This window comes from Rosa chinensis, chromosome 5 (genome assembly GCF_002994745.2).
Source record: "Rosa chinensis cultivar Old Blush chromosome 5, RchiOBHm-V2, whole genome shotgun sequence".
Lineage (NCBI taxonomy): Eukaryota > Viridiplantae > Streptophyta > Magnoliopsida > Rosales > Rosaceae > Rosa > Rosa chinensis.
The window spans coordinates 21,871,518-21,890,249 of record NC_037092.1 but is presented as its reverse complement, the minus strand read 5'-3'; positions in this window follow the sequence as shown (position 1 = coordinate 21,890,249).

The following is an 18,732-nucleotide window of genomic DNA, read 5'->3' as shown; positions in this document are numbered from 1 at the left end:
AAAGAAACCAAAAACACGAAATTGCAAAATTGCTGAAAACGGGGGAAATGACCAGTTGGTGACACTTGCCGACTGGTGGGAGAGCTTCTGACCCCCTAAAACTACACTTGTCGACTGGTCGGCGAAACAAAAATCACACGAAATGAACACAAACAACTGGTCGGCGGAGACCAATGACTGGTCAGTAAACAGAGATAAAATAAAAACAAGGGAAATTTCTAGCTAATCCTTAAAGCTACCCGAGCTAGGGATTGGATTTTACACCAATCCCCAGCAACTGCGCCAAAAACTTGTTAGCATTAAAGCCACCCTTAAGTGCAAAAAGTACAAGTTATAGAATAGGGGATTAAGTAAAGATGTCGAATCCACGAGGATTGGTAAATCCTTTCCTAACTAGGGAAAACCTAGGGAAAAACTAGAAGAATATGCAAATATACAATCACAAACAAAGTCTCACAAGTGAACCAAAGTTCATGGTGAGTATGTGCAAGATGGTGTGTAGAGATTTGATTTTGACTTTGAGATTGGTTTCTATTCAAATTGAAACAATGAAAACAAGTAATATAAACTAAGCTAAACTAAACAAGTTGTTATCAAATGGATGGGAGTTTGGGCATCGGGTTTCACCTTTTGCCTCCCTTGCAAGCATTAAAGCAATTGAATATGAATGATGCAAAGCTAATTGTCCAACTACCTTCTTAGCATCCGGATAGGACTACTAAGGTTTGAACCCCTTTCATTTTATTAACTCTAACCGGATAAGTCTAGAGCTAACTACCTAGAGACAAATTCAATTACCGGATAAGTCTCAATCCTTTGCCCCTAAATGCATAAAGCTTAGAGTTTAGGTAACCAAGCAAGCAAACCAATCCTATCTCTAGGTGATTTTAGCTCACTACGCTCACATGCACACATGGTGTGCTTTCATTCTCCCTTTTTGCCTAAAGGTAATCAATCTCTAGGAAAAACTTCATGTCATGGCAAACACATAACTCAAATTGATTAGGTCTAAGTAATGCATTCAACTATTGACTTAGCATGTGAGAATGACAACATGAAATTGCATCAATTTATAAACAAAAGCATCAATACAAGCAAGTTTGGCTAGGGCTTTCAACTCTAGCCCCAACTAGTTCACTACTCACATATATCTAGATACACAAGCTTCAACATTCTATTAAACATCAAATACATAAAGAGATAGGGAGTAAAGGGTGACTATTGATGATGCCGGAAGAGGTGGTGGAGATGGGTCTCCAAGAACATGATGTGGTGGTAGTCACCTCCTTCTCCTTGCTCCAAGCTCTTGATATTGGTAAGAATAATGAAATTTGGAATCTCTAAGGTGAGTTGTGGTGTTGAGTGGTGGAGGAAATGGAGGTTGTAGTGGTGGAAATGGAGGTTTTACAGGTGGAGATGGTGGTTTTAGTGGTGGAAATGGTGGTGTCTTCTCTAGAGAGAAAAATAGATCTTGGATAGGATGAAGATGATTGAATGGAGTCAAGAATGCTGAATAATTGGTCTTTGGCCTCTCTTTGATCAGCTATGTGTGTCCTCTTTGGTCTCAAAGTGTGCAAGAGATGCTCTTACACCATTGTCCCCCAAATGGTCCCAAATTGGCAAGGTGACAAAAGGACAAGGTGTAGGGAGATATTTGAATTTCAAGTGATGAGAGATTCTCACAACCGTGGTCCTCCTTTGCTGGAGAAAAGACCCTCCATGGGTGGCGGTTCGCTGGAAAAGTTTGCCGGAAAAGTCAATTTGCAATTTTCTTCCAATCTCAGTGTCTTCTTCTCCTAGCTTCAAATCTCCACATTTCAAGCCTCATATAGTCATTTTATTCTCAATGCAAGGTGTCCTACAAATAAAAGGAAATAGATTAAAAATGGTAAAATAGTATGGAAGACAAATCGATTTTCATAATTATGGGGCACAATTGCATAAGTAATTTGTGACTCAACAACATTGAATATGTTCTTGAGTAGCTACCTTTCTAGACTATGATTGCATGTTCCTTAGGTTTAATTTAGGTGCTTTCACTTAGATTAAATACTCAAGGAAAGTAAAAAATAGGAAATCGTTTGCTTTTTAACGTTTCACATGGTCAACTTCTTTCTCATGACATAGATAATAAACTATAGGAATTTTGATTGGATTTCATTCATATGATTGTGGTTTTGATCTTTGTTCCTTGTGTTCCACCCTTGTATATATGTTTTTAAGTTTTCTTTATTTTATTTATTTTAATTTTTGATGTTATAATTCTAAACCCCCCTTTTTTGTGTGTACATGTATATATTTTCATTCTTTGTTTTATTTTTGTAATACTTTGTACTTTTATTAATTCTTTGTTTCTTTTTGCAATTACAAGTGTGCCCTCAATCCCCGGCTTGAACGATCCATACTTATTCTATACTGACAACTACATTTTGCAGGGTTAAATTGGGTGCTACTTTTAGCGTAACTACAAATCAAATTAATCATAGGGAAGAACAATATGCCTAACATTGATGCTGGCCTTCATCTTTTCATTACCAACCAAATATGTAGTTTTCTTATCTGATTTAAGGAACGTTTTGGAAATCTGAAAAAGCAAAATGAAATTTCACCAATATGTGTATAACGGTGGTAAGAAAAAGGTATATCATGACATAGGCAATTTATTTGTACAACTGAGTTAAGAAATAAAAGCTGAATCTAATTAAGTATACATCAAAATTCAACCTTCCAGAACTTGGTTAATATACTTACATTTTTCCCCTGAGAGGGTAAAGGTTGCATTGAAGAGAAGTGTTTGAACTTTAGTTACATCTTTGACCTTGCCTGCAAACCCAAAAAAGAAGAAGTTAATATCAGATATAATTCTTACAAAACTAACAACAGAGAAATTATCTGACACAGATATTGTAATACTTGGAAAGTATTTAGCTACAATCATATCGGACACAGAAGTTTGGCAACAATATTAAGTAAATTTATAAAAATATATAAAACACAACTATCCCCAGTCAATAACAGCCAATCAACAATACAACACTATTTGACAGTGAATTATTGAGATCACATGTTAACAATGAAGTGTAGTTCTAAATATCTAAATACTACAATAAGAGGAGATGCCTCTTGCTCTCGGTCTCACGAACCCTAGCGACGCCGTCACCGGTGTCGAGCATGGTGCGCATGATCTCAATCGCACCCCTACCTCACGCAATCACTCACATCGATCGCGTGTCTTGACCTCCCATTTCTGTTTGATTCCTGATGGGTACGGATCTGCCATGGCAGATCTCCTTTGCCTTTCTTTTGGATCGCGAGAGCGGCCACGGAGAGGGCGGCTGAAGGGTGGGCTTCGGTTCCGGTATGGTGGATCTCGGATAAACCGGTCGAGATGGATGGCGGCGCTGCTGAGCGGTGGCTGGGTTCTTCTCTGGTGGGTAGCCTTGATGCGGTCGATGTCGGAGAAACTAGTATGGCCTGGGTTGGAGGCGATCTTACGCAGCCGCGCCTGGAGATTCTGCCTTGGGTTGATCGAAATCTGGGTTTCGCCCTTCGAACTCCAGTTTGTGATGCGGACGGTGGTGTTGCAGGGAAACCGAGGATGCCTGAAGTGGTGGTCGGCCGGGGCACAGATGAAGGGTGCCCGATCTTGGGTGTCCAGATCAGATCGAGATTCCATGAATTTGGGCTGCTTCTGGGCCCAGTTCAACTTTCTGTTGGGCCAGACCTCTCCATGGGTCTGGATTTGGGACCCAGGAGACCTTCGATCTGGTTGCTGTTTCAGTTTTACTACGTGTAATATTTTGGGTGTGATGCGCTTACTCTTGGGTAAATTGATCATTGCTACATTCTATGAAGAGTCTCAGTACAATCGCGTTGTGAGTACCACAATTGAGTGCCTTGGCGAGCAGTGTGTTTTAGGCTGGGATGAATTTAGTTTTGATTGGTCTACCAATTCCTTGCATACCCGAATTGCAGATACTGATGATTTGCTCTACAAATCTCAAGGTCATGACAATGGTGCTATTGTTGGTAATTATCTTGAGGAGGCTGGGATTATATCTTCAGTTTTTGCTAAGTTCTCTATTAGTGCTTCAGAGCAATGTTTTCTTGTAAAAGGACAAATTGTTGGTGGAGTACACCTTCTGATTTGTTCTCATCTAGCTCTATGGTCAAGCCGAAATTGGCTTTTGTATGCTCCCAATCTCATGTGGGATGCCCTCATGAGCGATTTCTATCACTAATTCAATGAATTCTCTTATTTCAAAAAAAAAAAAAATGAAGTGTAGTTCTAGAAATACTGGGACTAACATGGCTTTTTTGTCAGCCCCTTAATTTAGTAATTTTATATGTTGCAGCTTGAAGGAATATAAGCAGTTCATATAGAATTGCCAGTTGACATGTCACTCAAATCATAGTTACAAATGAATGTATGATTTGGTTGGCCTTCTCGCTTCATAAAATGCCAACTACAAAAATTAAAAGACTTTACTTCATCCAAGGTATGACCTTTCTTAACTCAAATCATCACTATCGTTTTGCAGAGCACTAATAATATTGAGGGCATCACCTTTAATCTCCAGGTTTCTGAATCCAACATGAATAGCAAACCGAAGTCCATGAAATAGTGCAAGAGCCTCAATGATTTTGGTGATAGATTTTTAACTTGAGGAACAGCTATGGCTCCCTTCAAACCTCTGTGTTCATCCCTAAAGACCACGCCAATCCCATAGAATCCTTGTGTCACATGCTCCATCAAAATTCAGTTTCAGCCTATAGAGAGGGTTGCTATGATACAGTAGTATCTTATGGTGCTAGGATAGCAACCGCCTTCCCATCCTGACTTGGGATAGCAGCAGCCCTGCCATCCCAAAAAAATTTCGTCAGCTAGTCCGCTGCCATCCTTATTAATGCAGGTAACACAGTTTCACCATACCTTTGTAATTTCCTGTTTCTCCACAACCACCAAGCAATATAGCTAAAAGACTCAAGCTCTCTCCTACCATAATAGTACAGACATGTGAGAAGTGATATGACGGACGGTTCCTTCCATATTTTGCACACCTTACTCAGAAAATAGAGCTTCCAAACATCCTTGCCTAGTAATTTAGCTATTAGTTGATTGAGGTTCTCTTCCTCGTTCATATTTTTACTTTCCAAAGATCAAACACCAATCAGAAATGCACATGTACCCATAATAATCAAATCCCCATTTCCAGAAACTATTCATTCATTTACTTCAAAAGAGCGCCACCATTTTTAACCAATATAATTTCCAGGTTCAGAAGCCAGAGAATTCACTCAATTCAGATTCCTAATGCACAATTTGGGAAGATTTACCGAGCTCCAGAAAATTTACCGAAATTTACCGAGCTTAATTAGTGAGATGATTCGGAAATCATTTATTGATCTTGGAAATTGTAAAGGTACTCAAGAATATTTTTTAGAAATTTTCACGAGGTGAAATCCTTGACTTATGAGTTGGATACTAAAATACACAACACGACAAGTTTGTGAAAATTTTCGGGGAATTTTTCGAATGTCCGAGTTAGTTTCTACGAAATTTGAAAGTTTTGGGATGTTGGAAATTTATTTAAGGAAATAGTAATCAAGTGACGCGATCTGAGCCGTCCATTTCCTCCACCGTCCAATCTGGACCGTTGATTTCAATTTAAGAAAAGGGAAACATACCAGATCAGCCTAGAAAGCTAGAGAGAGAGAGAGAGAGAGAGAGAGAGAGCGCTTGGAACTCTCGACCCGAAAACAAAAGCCGAGACCCGACACCTTGACCTGATCAGCGCTCCACCGTCTGGCCGGCGCACAGGAACCATCCTCTTCGTCTCGCTGTCGCCTACATCCCAGTGGCCTATGATCGTCCATGCATCGATAATGAAAGAAGAACAGACGACCGGAAACTCTGAGTTTTCTCTGGCGAATTCCAGCGACTCTAGCCTCCTTTTAGGCTGCATGTGGTATGAATCTTTCTCCCCCATTCATGCTCTACCTGCTTGTATAAATGGTTTACGATTTTGAATAGGTTCTGATTAAATTGAGTTTTGGGTGACGTCGGAATTCACTGTGATTCCGGTTTCCGGCAGCCGTTTGGGTGTCTTTAACTCGTTTTCCGATGGTCATTGTGGTCCTAGAACTCCGTAGCATGGCTGGTTGAGCTGAAATCATTGGTCGGGCTAAGTTGATAGTTTCGGGTACGTTCTACAGTAGTGAGATCATATTCATGGTGGCAGTTTTGATTTTTTTGGTAACTCCCCCTCTTCGATTTGTGTTGTGAATTAGGAATCGATACCAAGTCTTGTTTGTAACCACAGAATTCGTAAGTTTGGAAACTGATGAGCGAAAGGAAGAGTCATCGAACTGTCGTGTGTTTCGTTGATAAGCGAGTTAGCGGGTTGATCCTGCTTTTGGACAAAACTATTATCAAAGGTAAACTCAAAGTCTCTGAAGTTTTCAAACCTTGGTTGATGTTGGTGCAGTTAAGAAAATGGTTTGGAAAAGGTTGCTTATGTTGTATATTGATCATAAGTTGCATTAGAGAATGGTGATTTGAGTTTGTTTCAGATTCTGCGAGTTGATGTTTAGTTAAGGTTGCTAAGGCAATTTGTTATGTTAATGGTTGTGTTGATTTGAGTTGTAAGAGATTGTATTTCAGTTAAGGAGAGAAGTTATGTTTGGGTGTCTTTAGTTGTTTGGGCACACCTTGTATGAAAATGGAATTGTGTTGGGTGTCCATAGTAATTCTGTCGAATTTCTATGCAACGAAATTTGAAATGGAAAGCAGTCGATCGATATTCTAATCTCGAAAATGTTTGGTAATTGGGATAATTATCGAACCTATCTCGATTGGTCAAACAAAGGTCAAAGCTTGTCAAACCAGGAAAAGTTGGTTAGACGATTTATTAATCGTCGAGATTTCAAAAGTTGTTTAATAGATTATTAACGATCGAAATGTCATAACTTAGGACTCCAGTTACCGGAGGAACAGAAGGTTTGCAACTCTTGGAGTACATGAGAGAAAGCATCGGAATCCAGATTCGGGACTCTCCTCGATATGTGCTTTTATTTTGTTAAGTTGTTTTTAATATGATGCATGTTAAGCTGTGTGGCTTGGTTAAGTTAAAATGCAAAGCATACTAACCAAACCATATGAGAAATGTTGATGGCTTGAGAGTGAAGGGTGGCACTGACTACCTTGGATTTGATCCCTAAAACGTCTAGAGGGTTAGCTACACGGGTCGGATAGTGAGCAATCGCAATGTCAATGATGACCTGATTCCATGTGTGTAGCTAGGTAGCGGACGCTCTCGTTTTTTTTTTTTTTTTTTTTGAATAAACGGACGCTCTCATTACACTTATCTGGTTGATAAATTAATTGAGGTAAGGTCATGTAGTGGGTCTACGAGACTGACCATCGGGTAATATTCAGCGCGTGTATTTGAGTATCTTGCATCGATTTTCGAGTCATAAAGCATTATAAAAGTTTGTCGTTCTTTGAAATCTTTGGTTTAAGCATGTTTTCATATTGGGTACCCAAAACTTTATTTATTGGTTTCGAATCTAGTCGAGGTAGAGTTCCTGTTGAGCAGCAAGGACGAAAGCTCACGCCTACAACAGTGTGGATGCAGGTATTGTGCACTGGTAATGGGACAATAGTGGATGAAGCTGGGTGTGGGGAATAAGTTCGATAATCCATCTTCCGGACTTTATTTTAAATTCTATTTCTTGAATTCGTGTTCCAGAATTTGTTGAAAGCTAGTCTTGTGCCAAACCTAATTGAGTTCGTACTCCTTGAAGTTGTTTCTTTTCGAGTGAACATTCATCTCAAGTTCTGGACGGACAAATTGATTTAGTATTTTAAAGAATTCCACCTCAAAATTATTTTTAAAGCTCCGCTGTGCGTTTAAGAAAAGTTTATTAAACCAATGCCTAGCGGTTCTATAAGATGTAAACCGAGCGTTCAGTTTATATTTTAGAGACTCGTGGCACTGTGACGTGCTTAAGCTGATGAGTTGCAGCTTGGGGCGTCACACACACCACCAACTGGAGGGGCAAAAATGGATACCCACTATTCATAAGCCAGACTACCGTTCATAAGGAGTTGCAACTTTAAAAGAGAAAATTTATTATCTTGTGCTGTGTACTTAAAATACCTCCTCACCCTACTCTCTTATGATACGATCGGTGAGTTGGACGTCCAACACAACTGGCCATACCAAAGATTCATTCTTAAAGATTGAGTCATCATGCCAACTCATATGGAATTGCATTCTCGATCTGGTCGAGGACGAGGCACCGTTTAAAATGTGCTTGATGAGACTTTCTGGTTGTTTTACAGACTATTTTCTTTGAAGATAATTGATGGCCGGCCAGATTGGATATGGCAGAAGTGGACCGAGCTCGAGTCAATATCTGGAGAGACTGACAAGTCATGCATGATGATATTGTAGTATCACGCGGCAATCTACTTCTCTTTTTGACCACCCATTGTTTCTCTGTGTCATTGTCACCAAGAATATCTCTTTCACTCTTTGCATCATTCTTGACTAACATCAAGTAAAATCTAGCCTTCGCAATCACATTGTTATAACGTATAACTAATATTCTCAAGATCTTATATGTTAATCATCACATCATGTACACGAATATACTTGATTAGTTGTACGTTCAATATTGAGAAATTAAAGACTTGTTTTGGTGAAAGATCATCTTGGACTTGGAGGGATAGGTGACAGAAGTAAATATTCTACATGCAATTTGCTTTGATGCAATAAGATAGATACATTTGCCGACTGTGAAAGAACTTGGAGTCTTGGACAATAGACATGACCAATCCCAATCATACTTTTCTCTCAATCTTGACACAACTAATTGATTAACATCTACATCCAAGTATCAATTTCAGGTCATATTCTTCTTGTTTAATTTATTCGATGTACGTTTTTGTCAATGGTGAACGTAGAAATTTATCTAATGGACATCAAATTTATGTCTCCTTATTATAGAACAGAATAAACTCTAAATTAAAACCGATAATAACAGGTGCTTAATGTCTGTAATAAAAATGCTCAAAATTAATTATGGAGGCCGGAACTGATGCACACAAACACCCAACACATGCTTTCAGCCTGATTCTACCGGCTAAAGTTCTAAAACTAGAAAAGGCTAGAAAAACTATGGACTATGGACTCGGGGAGTACGACTGCCTCTAAACCCGATGAGCACGAACGAAAGAGTGGTTCTCCGTCGCTCTCTTGAAAACCCAGTGTTCTCCCTATTTTGAGTTTCACACGTTAGAGAAAGAGAGAGAAGGAGCATTAATTTGCTAAGTATCTTATCTTTGCCAAATTGAAACCTTAATCCTGACTTTATTAATGAATAAAAGTTGTTTCAAACTTGGACCAACGACCTTGCTTCCGCCTCCTTCTGACAATAATAGAACCCGCTGTGAACCTTTCTACCTAAAAACACAAGTAACCATCTTAATTTCTTATATCTCTGTCAACTGCATTTCAATAAGAAAAGTTGACAACGTGGCTTGACAATATGGCACATAGATTTTACTCCCAGTATGGTCCATTCCAAGCCTTCCATGACTCTTGAATTGAGAGAAACTGTGACCTCCGAACCATCATGGATCGTTTATTTTTAAAGCATATCGTTTCTAGCTTAACTAGTTCAAAAGTCTAGTAGGAGGTATTTGTGCCCACAGACTTGAGTCGGGCCTACGTCTTATGGAGACATTTTCATGATTTTTCTCAAATAATGTTTGCTCAACTTGCTATACTTCATATATAAGATCAAGTAGTATTAAAATAGGGAGCTAATAACAGAACAAACCCTAATTTCCACAAAAAAAAAAAAAAAAAAAAGACCTAATATGATTTGATATTCAATAACCTTATAGGTTGTCAGTAAGTTGTGGATTTTTAGTTAACTGACCTAACTAATATTGTAAAAGTCACATGTTCAAATTTCATTTGTAGTATTTTGAATAAAAAAAATTTAAAAAAATCCTTACAGGTCTTTCCATCTTTTATGTGGTTGAAATTAGAATTATAATTATGTTTTTTTTATTTAATCAAGTCAACTTTTGATCTACTCATGATAAGGGTTTGGATTCAAGTTCACAGCCTATTAAGTATTAAGTGCAAAAATATTTTCCTTTTTCTTTTTGAAATTGTCATTTCAGCATATCATGATAAAAAAAATTATCATATCATATATGTGTCGTACATCAACATGAAACCGACACTCATCTGACACTTGTCATCCGACACGCCACTTTAAAGTGTGTTAATGCTAATTATCTATCCAAGATTTTCTTGACACTTACTTGACACATTTACATTATGTGTCAACAGAGTTTATTTGGCATGAGCATTGCTTTCAACATCCATCATTTAACTAAAAAAAGAACACAAAATCTTTGACTTCTATTTGGGCCAAGTCAGTAGATAGTACATGAACCAAATGAGATCTCAAATTTGTGTGCGAATTTGTATATTGAATAACCAAGTTGTGTATTTATTGTAGTAGCTAGGGCGCGTCTATACCGTGTAATAACTAACTGTATTTGGTATCTATGTCAACCCTCAAAGCCATTGAACTTTTGCACTTCAATCTTATGTCTCCATCAAATGGGTCATCACATATTCCTATAAGATTAAATCTAGTATGCCAAATTGAAAATGTGTACGTGTTTTTGTGTTTCTAAGAATCTGAGATCTGCCTGTCTGTTCATGCATATGTGATTAATTATAATTGGTTTCAATGAAAAAAGTTGTTATCACATCAATTAGTACCCTCGAAAGTTTGGTGATATTTATAGCGTAGGGCACAATAGATAATGAAGGTATCTCAAGGAAGGAAGAGATATGTGGTTGACTATGGAAAGTTGATAGAGAAACATGAGCAAATAATTGTGGTACTCTGTGTTAAATATCAATTCAAAGATGTGATCGCATTCAAATATTTCATGTCATTTTCCATTTTTTAATTCTAAAGAGTTTAATTGCGAGAAGAAAGGTTTGGGGTCTAAATGCTCAATCCATATAAGATGGGTCAAAGGGGAATCTTAATCTCTTGGGGTAGGGGACACATCTAATTTGAAGCAAATATTGCCATGTCGATGAGCAGTTATATTTCCAATTATCACCTCCAAAGAAGCTTAGATCAACAGGCTGGCAATTTTTTATGGATAAAAATTCCAAATGGTATCTAAACTACGAAAGTTATTTTTTAGTACCTACGAATTTTTTTAACCCCAAATGGTACTTGAAGTATTGCTTTGTTACCAAATATGGTACATCAGTTAGTTTTTCCGTTAAATCGCTGACGTGGCATGTATTTGGAGTGATAAAATGGTCTTTGCAGCCTTCTTCGATCAATAAATCTCATTTTTAAAATTACTGTTTTGCCCATAGCTTATACAACAACAAAAAAAAAATCTAAATACATGTCACGTCAGCGATTTAACGGAAAAACTAATTTGAGGTACCATATTTGGTAACAGAGCAATACTTCAGCTACTATTTGGGGTAAAAAAAAATCGTATGTACTAAAAAATACCTTTCACAATAGTTCAGGTACCATTTGGAGTTTTTACCCATTTTTTATTGTATACTTCAAGTCTTCAATTAGCAGTAGCTGATTAAAAAAAAAAAAATTCATCTATGTTATAGCATGATATATTCTTGTACTGATATTGTACATACCTCCAATAATATGGAGTATTTACTACATCACCAAGCATAAGTAACACCTACTTTGGGACATCCACAAGACATGGCAAGGCCCAACCGAGACATGCATCGTGTAGCCCTATGTTCAGGCTACGCGGCGGTATCCGGAAGTCGCAAATCCGCCACCGGGAAGCCACCTTTCCGCCCTTGCCAAGATGCCCCCATAACATAGCTTTCTACATGTTAAATAGACTAGAATAGTAACTTTGCTTGTCCCACATCGAAGAACAAGTAAATGAGAAGCATTCCTTCATCTATAAAAGGAATGCCTCCTCCCACAACTCAACACATTCATTACATCTCTTGTAATCTTGTTAGGCCGCAAGGCTCGACACACTAGTATAGCTTTCAAGTGGACGTAGTCTCCCGCTCATGCGGAGGCGAACCACTATACATCTTGTGTCAATCTCTCTCTCTCTCTCTCTCTCTCTTTATTTATAGCTAACTAGAGATCTCGCTCAATCTCTAACGTTAACATTGGCGCCGTCTGTGGGAAGCCGACACACAAAGGCTTCGTCACCTACCATGAACTTTGACCCGAAAATGTCGAGTCGATGCTCATTCAACATCAAATTGGGGCCGGTCAACGCCCAACATGGCTGGTCAACGCCCAGCGGGGTCGGTCAACGCCCGGCGGGGTCGGTCAACGCCCAGCGGAGTCGGTCAACGCTGGGCTAGCTTGGTCAACGCTGAACTTCAAAAAAAAAAAAAAAAAAAAAAATTTGGCGGCAAACTTCTCTGGACACCCAGAGATTTGCTCTGGGCACCCAGCCACTTCCGCCAGAACTCCATCTCCGCTGGGAACCATCTCCGCCAGTCCCTACCTCCGCCCCGCTGGCCCAAACCTCCACCGCCAAGTATCTCCGCCAGCTACACCACCGCTGGACAACTCGCCACACCCAGAAAACTTCTCTGGGCACCCATGGCCATTCTTCGATCATCAACACCGGCGGCACACCACCGCTAGCTATGCCCAGCGGTCAGCAACTCCAACATCGCCCCATCAACCGCTCCGCCAGCTAAGTGCTCCACTCCCGCCAGCCTCACGACCGCTTGGCAGCATCGCTGACCCAAGCACCGCTGGCCATGCTCAACTGAACTTCACTGCCAAGCGGCTCCGCTGTACTGTTCACCCTGAGCGAGTTTCCGCTGAGCTAGTCTCCACCGAGTTTCGCCGAGCCAAGCTTCCGCCGCTCAGCGATATGCTCCATCAGCGGCAAAATTCCTCCGCTAAAGCTCCGTCAGCGGCACCCGCAAGTTTTCTCCGCTAGACAGCATCAGAGAATCACCAAGAACACCCAACCATCATTTCGCCCAGGGCCTCCGCCAGCCATTTACTCTGGACACCCAGGTGCTGCCGTCGTTGGGTTGCACCGCTAGGTCCCACGCTGCTCACGAGCCTCGGGCCTCCGATACGCTCCACGTCTCCGCTGACCATACTTCGGCGGCACCGCACCGCTGACCATCCTTTAGCACCCGCTAACACCCATCGTTATCCATCAACCTCTGCTCAGTGAGGCCATCCATCAGCGGCAAACCTCCCGCTCACCTTCATCTAACGGTCTCGTCGAATCATTCATCTGCAATCTCCTTAAGCATCCGGCTAACGTTCAGCGGCCAGCCCAGCATCCTCCGCTAGCAAGGCTCTGCCGCCAGTGAGACCTTCCGCCGACTTCTCCTCCGCTGAACAGTTCCCCCATGCTCCAAGAGCACCGCTGACCATAGCTCCGCTCCGCTAGCCAAACCTTCCTCCGCTGGTCACCTAAGCTAGCTAAAGCTTCCTCCGCTAGCCAAAGCTCCACCGCTGGCTAAAGACCTCTACCAGACCACACACCGCCATACTGTACACCGCCAGACCGCACACAACATATCGCGGTCATCACCTCTTCCTCGGCTTTGGCTCTTGGTCAACGCCAAAGAACAGCAAGCTTTAACATCAGTCCCCTCATCGCTTGGTCACGACCTCCCGTCAGTCTCTGCTCATGGCTCTTAGTGATCAATTCCACCAGAAGGCTCTGGACTACAAAAAATCACTCCAGCGATAATACAGTGCTCGCTCATAACACAGCAGTACAGCAGCAGCTCGTTAACACCTGCCAAAACTCATTAACCGCCAGCAGCAATATTGAATTTGGACCATGACGGTAGCTCAAGACCATCCCCCAAAGCTTATGCCCGCGTTGGAGCCATAACCAACTTCCAGCTAATAATTCCAACACCGGTTGTGGACACTCACCTTGCTTGCAGGAAGACCGGCAAGTTAAGTCTTTCTTACACTATTGATACGAACACCGAACATCATATACATGCTTTTTCATAGCTTATCTGCTACGTGTTAATATCTCAGTACACTCAACTGTCGGCACACATGTGTATAGCTCTTGACCGTACATTAATCATTAATCATTCTATTATAAGCATCATGCATGTATAGCGCATGTCCATTGATGCAGTGGCCTAGTATTTGTCCATAGTAACATAACCTTGTTACTACCGCTCATTACTAGAAACCGCCCATATAATATATGCTTCTTATCCTCAAAAGCATGCACAATTATACATATGGACACTTCTTCAACGCTAATCTTAAACACTCATAGTCATCTCCTCACTATGACCATTTTTTATTTATTTATTTTCTCAAGTCAAGGCTGCAGCATGTTTCATGGGCCTGCAACCAATATATGCCCACTGCCTACCCTTATTACAAAGCCATATTTTATCTTACAATTAATATAATGGTCAGTGAGGATGATTCATAGCACGATATACTTGTCTGTTAAGTTTCCCTTGCCTCTTAAATCATCTATTTCTTAAGGTATATATGGACACCACATGGCTGAGTTATTGTTTGTCAACAATGCATCCTTGGTCTATTTACACAGTCTGCCAGGGCACTTGTCACAACTCTTTTAATTACACATGCTATTTATGCATGATGTGTTGGCCACATCTCATTTTTGGCTATTTGATTCAAACTTGCGTCTGATGCTCATCAAAATGCAAGTCTTTGCATCTACGTATGTTTATAACGTGAATGTGTGTATATGCAAATTAACGCCATGCATATATATGTGAAGCGATCATATCACTATGATTACCACTATGACATTCTCAAATGTGTACATTAAAATCTTCATTGCACATTTAATCAATTCAATTACATGGACAAAGGCACTAATCATTTACCTTATCTTATGTTAACGAGGCACATGCACCGTTGCAATCAACGACATCATTAGCCTTCAACGACATCATTAGCCAATCCGATGGAGCGTCATGCTCGAACGACTTCTCTAGCCTCAAAATCGGCATAAGATAAGCAATTATACCTTCTCTTTTACGCTCTTGCGATTAGAGCTATTGCCATGTCTATACATGTCTCCGGCCATGACCCTTAAGCATGCCTATAAAATGTTATTAGCAACTTTACTACAAGTACATGCTACACACATACATGCTTAAAAGCATTTTCATGTGACATGCATCTAGAAGCTTGTGACACTTAAAACTTAATTAAACATGCTCGGATAAACGACTTGCTCGGGTTACGACTCGCTTGGGTATTGAGTATGGCCACGACTTGCGCTTGGGCCATGCCTCGCATGCTCGCACAACGCCTACACACTCAACTACACCCAACTTGCTCGAACAACCCAACTTGCTCGATCATGTCCAACATGCTTTACTTAAGCCCCAAGTTCACAAACGCTTCACACGATGTCACCGGGACTACTCCCACAAATTTATATGGACACCCATTACATTTGCCACTATCTATTGTGCGTATTAATGGCCATAAGATCCACATATACAACTACCAATATTTTACATGTTCATACACATTAATGGAATATTGAATTCTTCTGCCATTTGTTGATCCGCTACAAATCGAATTCTTTTCGCATTCCATTAATACGAACGGTAACCAATACAACAAGCATTCTACATATGCGTGTTTTTTGTCTCATTGTGCAGGATTAAACGAGTCCCTTCTTGCTTACGGAGTTCGGGGACTTGTAGGGGCTCCGTACCGCCCGGTTACTTATGCTTGATGACTTCATGATTTGAACTCCCCAACCAAGAAGCTACTCTTACTCGGGGACTTCGGGGACTTGTACATACCTCCAATAATATGGAGTATTTACTACATCACCAAGCATAAGTAACACCTACTTTGGGACATCCACAAGACATGGCAAGGCCCAACCGAGACATGCATCGTGTAGCCCTATGTTCAGGCTACGCGGCGGTATCCGGAAGTCGCAAATCCGCCACCGGGAAGCCACCTTTCCGCCCTTGCCAAGATGCCCCCATAACATAGCTTTCTACATGTTAAATAGACTAGAATAGTAACTTTGCTTGTCCCACATCGAAGAACAAGTAAATGAGAAGCATTCCTTCATCTATAAAAGGAATGCCTCCTCCCACAACTCAACACATTCATTACATCTCTTGTAATCTTGTTAGGCCGCAAGGCTCGACACACTAGTATAGCTTTCAAGTGGACGTAGTCTCCCGCTCATGCGGAGGCGAACCACTATACATCTTGTGTCAATCTCTCTCTCTCTCTCTCTTTATTTATAGCTAACTAGAGATCTCGCTCAATCTCTAACGTTAACAGATATATTAAGTAGATTTAGTTTGATACAAATGTACAAACTAGTTTAATAAAGAGATAAAAGTAAGTTCCAAATAGTTCGTCTCTCTCAAACCCTAAAGACTCCTTGTAGCCCTAGCCTTGTTCCCTCCTCCGTCAGGCGGCACGTCCTAGCGTCGTCATCGTCGAACGAGACATGATTGTTAGAGCACTATTGGCCGCTCTATTAGTCTCTAGTAGGACTTTCAACTTGAAAGCTGTGTTAAAGATGGGGAAGAAAGTCTGTTCGGCAAGATGAGAGCGTCTCCAGGATCAATGGTGGAAGATGGGTGCGACGGGTCGGATTACACCTTTTAACAATGTTAGGGTTCGAGGTCGGGGCGATGGACTCATTGGGGTGCAAAGATCAGAGATCAATCTGAGTATTGTTATTTGCAAGCGGGATTAGAGACCGTTTTGGCTGGGATTGATTGCAAGCGGCACCAAAGATTGATATGCTCTTTATGGATAGGTGGTTTGCAGGTTGGGACCGGAGATCGTTGTGGTCCGGCATGTGGCCAATCGGGGTTGTCAACTCAGTTCAGGTAGAGGTTTAGGTTCGACGGTGTTTCTGCAATGGTGGGGAGGGCTTGTCAGCGGCTGTGGTCTTGTGTGGATAATCGTGCGACGTTGGGGGTGAGACATGAACATTCACTAGTCTAGTATGGCCTTCTCCCAATCTTGGATGGTTCTTGGGCCTAGGTTCAGGAATTGGGCCTAGTTTGGGCAGCTATGCTTAATGCTTTCAATTACTTTGTTTTGCTAGTTGTTACTTATTCATTGTCTTCAATAAGGAGATGTGGTGCCTTGATTGCCCTAGTTAGGCAGTGAGTTCATTACTTTGTCAAATGGTCGCAATCTCCTAGTGGCAGGATGAAACAAAGTGTCGCTGGATTATATTATGTGTAGCATCATAGTAGAAAAGCTGTGCTATTTATTATGATGCTTATCCTTTGTAGAGTTATCTTTCCGTTATGTCACTACTTAGGCAGAGCAAGTAGAGTTGCCAGACGAGTACTATTTGCTAACTAGTGCATGTTAGAATACATTACATATTGTAATATGGGATTCGGGCTTATGTCTCGTCCCCTTGTATTATATGGTTTCATTAATCAAGGCTTGAGAATAGTTGCATCGGCCCTCCTTCAAAAAAAAAAAAAGAGATAAAAGTAATTTTAAAAACTCGAACTAGTATATCAATGCATGGAATGATCAATTTGTATCTTAGTCAAACTAGTATACTTGAATAATTGATATATCAATATATTGCTGGTGAACTATGACATGTTGGTAAGTTATAATTCAAACATTGTAAAGGTTATGGATTCGATTCTCATTTATATATGTAACGGTGGGGTGAGTTAATGATTTTTTTTAATAAAAAAATAAAAAAGATATATCAATACATTAAATTATAAGAGGCATTTATAGGAATTAAGAAATGAATAGGAGCGAAAAAGCGTGTTGGTTCAGTGTTATGAATTGCATGTTGGATCGACAGACGGAGGGAACTGTGAATGCAGGTGCCCTTACGTTAGGAGAATAGGAGATAGTAGTCGCCGTGGCCAACGTGACCAATTAATTGCGGTAACCTCGAAGAAGTTATGGCATTCATATTCCTCATGTCATTTTCCCTCTTTTTGATATTAAAGGGGGGTTTAATTATAGGAAGAAAAGGGGTTTGTGATTCGTTTTTGGGATCTTAAAAGCTCATAGCTAGCTATAAGATGGGTATGGGTCAAAGGGAGTCTTCATCAATCTTCTTAAAAATGGGTCACGTCATATTGAACCAAGGCAAACCATGCTGATGATGAGCTGTTATATGTCCAAATTATTATGATTCCGAACAATGTAGTTTTCTTGGCTACAAAAGAGAGCTCTTGGGACACCCAAATTAAGAAGCAAGATCAATAAGTCGGCAATTCGTTTATTGTGGGGACACTCCGGCCATCTTCTTTGTTTTGATGAGTTAACAAGATTCGTTGAAATTTTCCATTAGTTAGGGCACATAACATTTGACACACCTATTCCTCATTAGTTGACGCTGATGTTCCCCTGGTCAGTAGCTGACTATGGATTATTTACTCAACTACTGTCCGATTTCAATCGGACCGTTAACAGATATTTAGATTTTTAAGAGATGAGATCTGTCAACCGTTCGATTTCAATCGAACTGTAGTTGAGCAAATAATCTCTGGTCAGTAGCTGACCAGGGGAACAAGACTCCATTAGTTGAATATCTTTAACTTCTAAATAAAATAAGTGGGTCTTGAAGAGAACAGAGTCGGACCTGACATGAGGCTTGTGAGTCCGTCTCAGACCCAATGTCTCGTTATGTAT